This window comes from Schistocerca gregaria, unplaced genomic scaffold (assembly GCF_023897955.1).
Source record: "Schistocerca gregaria isolate iqSchGreg1 unplaced genomic scaffold, iqSchGreg1.2 ptg000681l, whole genome shotgun sequence".
Classification (NCBI taxonomy): Eukaryota; Metazoa; Arthropoda; class Insecta; order Orthoptera; family Acrididae; genus Schistocerca; species Schistocerca gregaria.
Genome location: NW_026062062.1, coordinates 55,001 through 62,500, shown reverse-complemented (window position 1 = coordinate 62,500; position 7,500 = coordinate 55,001). Strand labels below are relative to the sequence as shown.

The 7,500-nt window shown below is 54.2% G+C and overlaps 2 non-coding genes and 1 pseudogene across 2 annotated transcripts; all 3 read left to right on the top strand.

Moving 5' to 3' along the window:
- Positions 1 to 3,867: 3,867 nt before the first annotated feature.
- Positions 3,868 to 5,760, top strand: LOC126318747 (small subunit ribosomal RNA). Its single transcript, XR_007557465.1, has one exon. It is a non-coding gene; the product is annotated as a small subunit ribosomal RNA (ribosomal RNA).
- Positions 5,761 to 6,121: 361 nt separating this feature from the next.
- LOC126318760 (5.8S ribosomal RNA) lies at positions 6,122 to 6,276 on the top strand. Its single transcript, XR_007557476.1, has one exon. It is a non-coding gene; the product is annotated as a 5.8S ribosomal RNA (ribosomal RNA).
- Positions 6,277 to 6,464: 188 nt separating this feature from the next.
- The window catches only part of LOC126318757 (large subunit ribosomal RNA), a 4,792-nt pseudogene continuing 3,756 nt past the window's right edge, over positions 6,465 to 7,500 (top strand).

Genomic DNA, 7,500 nt, shown 5'->3' with positions numbered 1-7,500 from the left:
TACCATTGCTCAGATAAACCAACACCACCAACACACATCCTACACAGACGGGCACCAAATATCACCCCCCGCCCTCGTGTTATACCACATGAAAAATTGCAGAAGTGAGAGAGACACAGACCCGCCAGCCTCTTGCTACAAGCATCGCACCGACGTGACATATCTGACGGTGACTCAGGCATCCGCGTACTGCCACCACTATCCACCCCCCCCCCCCACTCTCTCTGCCCCCTTCCCACACAATACCGAATTTAACCAAGATTATCGCTTAACCTAACTGTGGCTGTACCAGATTATCGCTTAACCTAACTGTGGCTGTACCAGATTATCGCTTAACCTAACTGTGGCTGTACCAGATTATCGCTTAACCTAACTGTGGCTGTACCAGATTATCGCTTAACCTAACTGTGGCTGTACCAGATTATCGCTTAACCTAACTGTGGCTGTACCAGATTATCGCTTAACCTAACTGTGGCTGTACCAGATTATCGCTTAACCTAACTGTGGCTGTACCAGATTATCGCTTAACCTAACTGTGGCTGTACCAGATTATCGCTTAACCTAACTGTGGCTGTACCAGATTATCGCTTAACCTAACTGTGGCTGTACCAGATTATCGCTTAACCTAACTGTGGCTGTACCAGATTATCGCTTAACCTAACTGTGGCTGTACCAGATTATCGCTTAACCTAACTGTGGATGTACCAGATTATCGCTTAACCTAACTGTGGTTGTACCAGATTATCCCTTAACCTAACTCAATTTGCCCCTTAACCTAACTCAATTTGCCCCTTAACCTAACTCAATTTGCCCCTTAACCTAACTCAATTTGCCCCTTAACCTAACTCAATTTGCCCCTTAACCTAACTCAATTTGCCCCTTAACCTAACTCAATTTGCCCCTTAACCTAACTCAATTTGCCCCTTAACCTAACTCAATTTGCCCCTTAACCTAACTCAATTTGCCCCTTAACCTAACTCAATTTGCCCCTTAACCTAACTCAATTTGCCCCTTAACCTAACTCAATTTGCCCCTTAACCTAACTCAATTTGCCCCTTAACCTAACTCAAGTTGCCCCTTAACCTAACTCAAGTTGCCCCTTAACCTAACTCAAGTTGCCCCTTAACCTAACTCAAGTTGCCCCTTAACCTAACTCAAGTTGCCCCTTAACCTAACTCAAGTTGCCCCTTAACCTAACTCAAGTTGCCCCTTAACCTAACTCAAGTTGCCCCTTAACCTAACTCAAGTTGCCCCTTAACCTAACTCAAGTTGCCCCTTAACCTAACTCAAGTTGCCCCTTAACCTAACTCAAGTTGCCCCTTAACCTAACTCAAGTTGTCCCTTAACCTAACTCAAGTTGTCCCTTAACCTAACTCAAGTTGTCCCTTAACCTAACTCAAGTTGTCCCTTAACCTAACTCAAGTTGTCCCTTAACCTAACTCAAGTTGTCCCTTAACCTAACTCAAGTTGTCCCTTAACCTAACTCAAGTTGTCCCTTAACCTAACTCAAGTTGTCCCTTAACCTAACTCAATTTGCCCCTTAACCTAACTCAAGTTGCCCCTTAACCTAACTCAAGTTGCCCCTTAACCTAACTCAAGTTGCCCCTTAACCTAACTCAAGTTGCCCCTTAACCTAACCCACGTTGTCCCTTAACCTAACCCACGTTGTCCCTTAACCTAACCCACGTTGTCCCTTAACCTAACCCACGTTGTCCCTTAACCTAACCCACGTTGTCCCTTAACCTAACCCACGTTGTCCCTTAACCTAACCCACGTTGTCCCTTAACCTAACCCACGTTGTCCCTTAACCTAACCCACGTTGTCCCTTAACCTAACCCACGTTGTCCCTTAACCTAACCCACGTTGTCCCTTAACCTAACCCACGTTGTCCCTTAACCTAACCCACGTTGTCCCTTAACCTAACCCACGTTGTCCCTTAACCTAACCCACGTTGTCCCTTAACCTAACCCACGTTGTCCCTTAACCTAACCCACGTTGTCCCTTAACCTAACCCACGTTGTCCCTTAACCTAACCCACGTTGTCCCTTTGCCTAACATAGTTCACTGCTCGGAATCTCTGGTGTCGTTGTTATCCTCATGTAGATGTCTTGCGAGTGTTGCTTACTTTCCACATATTCCCGCTATCCACTGTCAATTGTACTGCAATAGGACTATATCGGCCCCCCCCCCCCCCTCTGTCCCTCTCTTTGTGTCTCTGTCCTCTCAAGCTGGTCGGTCTGGCGTTTGAGTGTTAAATGAGCCTCGCAGCTGTTCAGTTGCATTCAGATGTCGACGCCCTCAGTGTACGTCGTGGTATGGTCTGTGTCCATTGTCCGCTGATGTCGTACGCGTAACCCACACGCTGTACCGATCATCGGTCGTTACGTACAGAGTGAAGTAGTGTGATACGTGTGACCGTACGCTGGCTGTGCCCAACGGTGTCGAATCTCAATTTCCATATGTTGTGCTCGATGCTACTTGTCTCGTCTCCCAATAACAGCTAGGTTGCACTGTGGTACGCCGTAGAGGCGTGTGGGAGGAACGTACGAACGCATTGTATGTCACCCTGGGTCGCTGGGTGTGGTGGTGCGGTGAGTCAGGTCAGGTCAGGTCAGGTCAGGTCAGCGTGAGCCGTCTGATGTAGTGACGCGTGTATTCCGACTTTGTCGTATTGCCTCACACAAAGTGCTACCCTGGTGGACCGCGTTCCATATCTGGGACATGCCGCAGATGCCGGTTGACAGTGGATCGCGGAAGGGACATCGCATACGTGCGCGGGCCACCTTCCACGTGTTCTCTTCTGCACATGTCGCAGTGTGTATGTGGTCTGATGTAGCGTGTCGTGACACATGACATCCTGGCATGCAAGAATTGTTGAATTCGCAAATGTAGGTGGACATCTACGTTTACTGCCCAAGATACGCAAATGAACTGGAAATCCGTTGTTGAGCGGTTGTTCACGCTGGAGGTGAATCTGTAATGGCGACGATCGGTACAGCTATTAACCGGTTGTTTCAGCGGTACCCGCCACATCCACACACGTGACTAGGCCCATGTGGGTATGAAGCGATACGCGGCGGTGGCTTGGTGGGACTGTTCCCGGCCGGTGAAGGGGGGCCGCCCGGCGTGTTGGCCGCGCGCTGCGTGGGCGCACGCGCAACAGCCGGCTGGTGGGGGGCGCCGAGTGGCAGGAGCGCCAGCAGACGGGCCCGGCAGGCGGCGCAGCTACGCTGCGGCGCACCCTGCACGCGGCGCCTGGCGGCCAAAGTTGGTTCAGCCGAGCCCGGTGCGAAGCGCGGTGGACATCTGCAGTGTGCTGGTCTGATTGAGGACTGTGTGCGTTGAGGATGCGCCGCCGCCTGGCACTCGGCGCCGCGACGCCGTCTGCTGCTCGGTCGCCCCAGCGGTTCTCGCAGGTGGTTTGTATCGCAGTTGTGCGGACGTGTTGGCGCGTGCGCTGTGCTGGGAGAGTTCGCTTCTGCACCCAAGTGGGGCTTTGCCCTTGTGTGGCGCTGGCGTTGGAGCTGCCGGTCACCATAGGTGGCGCGTGTTGTCTCCCGCCGGCAATGCCACGACAGCACGCTCCCGGGCCTCTGTCGGCAGCGGCAAGCTCAGTTGGGAGCAAGGGTGTTTGCACTAAAACCGTCTACTCGCCTAACTCCGGGTGATTGCGCCTCTCTCGAAACCGACCAAGTACCTAGGACGGCGCTGCGCGCCGCCGGGACCTGAGAGGGTTTCGAGGTGTATCGTGCAGGGGAGCTCGGCCTCCTCCTGTTTGCAGAATAATTGAGCGGACGCTTGCGTGTTCGCGCGGGCCCCCGGGACACACTCCCGGGCGGCCGGCTGCTCAGCTCTAGTTGACGCAGCTCCCTGGTTGATCCTGCCAGTAGTCATATGCTTGTCTCAAAGATTAAGCCATGCATGTCTCAGTACAAGCCGCATTAAGGTGAAACCGCGAATGGCTCATTAAATCAGTTATGGTTCCTTAGATCGTACCCACGTTACTTGGATAACTGTGGTAATTCTAGAGCTAATACATGCAAACAGAGTCCCGACCAGAGATGGAAGGGACGCTTTTATTAGATCAAAACCAATCGGATTGGCTTGTCTGGTCCGTTTGCCTTGGTGACTCTGAATAACTTTGGGCTGATCGCACGGTCCTCGTACCGGCGACGCATCTTTCAAATGTCTGCCTTATCAACTGTCGATGGTAGGTTCTGCGCCTACCATGGTTGTAACGGGTAACGGGGAATCAGGGTTCGATTCCGGAGAGGGAGCCTGAGAAATGGCTACCACATCCAAGGAAGGCAGCAGGCGCGCAAATTACCCACTCCCGGCACGGGGAGGTAGTGACGAAAAATAACGATACGGGACTCATCCGAGGCCCCGTAATCGGAATGAGTACACTTTAAATCCTTTAACGAGTATCTATTGGAGGGCAAGTCTGGTGCCAGCAGCCGCGGTAATTCCAGCTCCAATAGCGTATATTAAAGTTGTTGCGGTTAAAAAGCTCGTAGTTGGATTTGTGTCCCACGCTGTTGGTTCACCGCCCGTCGGTGTTTAACTGGCATGTATCGTGGGACGTCCTGCCGGTGGGGCGAGCCGAAGGGGTGCTTTCGCGTCCCGAGGCGGACCCCGTTTAAATCCTACCAGGGTGCTCTTTGTTGAGTGTCTCGGTGGGCCGGCACGTTTACTTTGAACAAATTAGAGTGCTTAAAGCAGGCAAGCCCGCCTGAATACTGTGTGCATGGAATAATGGAATAGGACCTCGGTTCTATTTTGTTGGTTTTCGGAACGCGAGGTAATGATTAATAGGGACAGGCGGGGGCATTCGTATTGCGACGTTAGAGGTGAAATTCTTGGATCGTCGCAAGACGAACAGAAGCGAAAGCATTTGCCAAGTATGTTTTCATTAATCAAGAACGAAAGTTAGAGGTTCGAAGGCGATCAGATACCGCCCTAGTTCTAACCATAAACGATGCCAGCCAGCGATCCGCCGCAGTTCCTCCGATGACTCGGCGGGCAGCCTCCGGGAAACCAAAGCTTTTGGGTTCCGGGGGAAGTATGGTTGCAAAGCTGAAACTTAAAGGAATTGACGGAAGGGCACCACCAGGAGTGGAGCCTGCGGCTTAATTTGACTCAACACGGGAAACCTCACCAGGCCCGGACACCGGAAGGATTGACGGATTGATAGCTCTTTCTTGATTCGGTGGGTGGTGGTGCATGGCCGTTCTTAGTTGGTGGAGCGATTTGTCTGGTTAATTCCGATAACGAACGAGACTCTAGCCTGCTAACTAGTCGCGTGACATCCTTCGTGCTGTCAGCGATTACTTTTCTTCTTAGAGGGACAGGCGGCTTCTAGCCGCACGAGATTGAGCAATAACAGGTCTGTGATGCCCTTAGATGTTCTGGGCCGCACGCGCGCTACACTGAAGGAATCAGCGTGTCTTCCTAGGCCGAAAGGTCGGGGTAACCCGCTGAACCTCCTTCGTGCTAGGGATTGGGGCTTGCAATTGTTCCCCATGAACGAGGAATTCCCAGTAAGCGCGAGTCATAAGCTCGCGTTGATTACGTCCCTGCCCTTTGTACACACCGCCCGTCGCTACTACCGATTGAATGATTTAGTGAGGTCTTCGGACTGGTACGCGGCATCGACTCTGTCGTTGCCGATGCTACCGGAAAGATGACCAAACTTGATCATTTAGAGGAAGTAAAAGTCGTAACAAGGTTTCCGTAGGTGAACCTGCGGAAGGATCATTACCGACTAGACTGCATGTCTTTCGATGTGCGTGTCGTGTCGCGCAACACGCTACCTGTACGGCAGTGGCCGTGCGCCGCGTGCGGAACCACGCGTGCCTCTCAAAACTAGCGGAAGTGTTGTTGTTGTGTGGTACGAGCGCTGAAGCTCTGGAGCGGCTGGCCTGCGGTACCTGGCGCCTGGCGCCGGTTTTGAATGACGTTCGCCCGAGTGCCTGTCCGCTCCGGTGTGGAGCCGTACGACGCCCATCGGCTGTGAGGCCGTTGGACACAAAAAAATAGTGGAACAGGGGCCGTCAGACGCCTCAGTCCCGCAAATGCTACTGTCTTGAAAGAGACAGTGGGAGACTGAAAAGGAAAAGATCACCCAGGACGGTGGATCACTCGGCTCGTGGGTCGATGAAGAACGCAGCAAATTGCGCGTCGACATGTGAACTGCAGGACACATGAACATCGACGTTTCGAACGCACATTGCGGTCCATGGATTCCGTTCCCGGGCCACGTCTGGCTGAGGGTCGGCTACGTATACTGAAGCGCGCGGCGTTTGTCCCGCTTCGGAGACGTGGGAGTGTCGTGGTCGCCTGTGTGGCCGGCCGCGTCTCCTTAAACGTGCGATGCGCGCCCGTCGCCTGGCGGTTCGCATACCGGTACTTTCTCGGTAGCGTGCACAGCCGGCTGGCGGTGTGGCGTGCGACACCTCGTACAACGACCTCAGAGCAGGCGAGACTACCCGCTGAATTTAAGCATATTACTAAGCGGAGGAAAAGAAACTAACAAGGATTCCCCCAGTAGCGGCGAGCGAACAGGGAAGAGTCCAGCACCGAACCCCGCAGGCTGCCGCCTGTCGTGGCATGTGGTGTTTGGGAGGGTCCACTACCCCGACGCCTCGCGCCGAGCCCAAGTCCAACTTGAATGAGGCCACGGCCCGTAGAGGGTGCCAGGCCCGTAGCGGCCGGTGCGAGCGTCGGCGGGACCTCTCCTTCGAGTCGGGTTGCTTGAGAGTGCAGCTCCAAGTGGGTGGTAAACTCCATCTGAGACTAAATATGACCACGAGACCGATAGCGAACAAGTACCGTGAGGGAAAGTTGAAAAGAACTTTGAAGAGAGAGTTCAAAAGTACGTGAAACCGTTCTGGGGTAAACGTGAGAAGTCCGAAAGGTCGAACGGGTGAGATTCACGCCCATCCGGCCACTGGCCCCCGCCCTCGGCAGATGGGGCCGGCCGCCCGCGCGGAGCAATCCGCGGCGGGGTCGTGTCCGGTTGCCTTTCCACTCGCCGCGGGGTGGGGCCGTTCCGGTGTGCGGTGGGCCGCACTTCTCCCCTAGTAGGACGTCGCGACCCGCTGGGTGCCGGCCTACGGCCCGGGTGCGCAGCCTGTCCTTCCGCGGGCCTCGGTTCGCGTCTGTTGGGCAGAGCCCCGGTGTCCTGGCTGGCTGCTCGGCGGTATATCTGGAGGAGTCGATTCGCCCCTTTGGGCGCTCGGGCTCCCGGCAAGCGCGCGCGGTTCTTCCCGGATGACGGACCTACCTGGCCCGGCCCCGGACCCGCGCCGCTGTTGGCTCGGGATGCTCTCGGGCGGAATAATCGCTCCCGTCAGCGGCGCTTCAGCTTTGGACAATTTCACGACCCGTCTTGAAACACGGACCAAGGAGTCTAACATGTGCGCGAGTCATTGGGCTGTACGAAACCTAAAGGCGTAATGAAAGTGAAGGTCTCGCCTTGCGCGGGCCGAGGGAGGATGG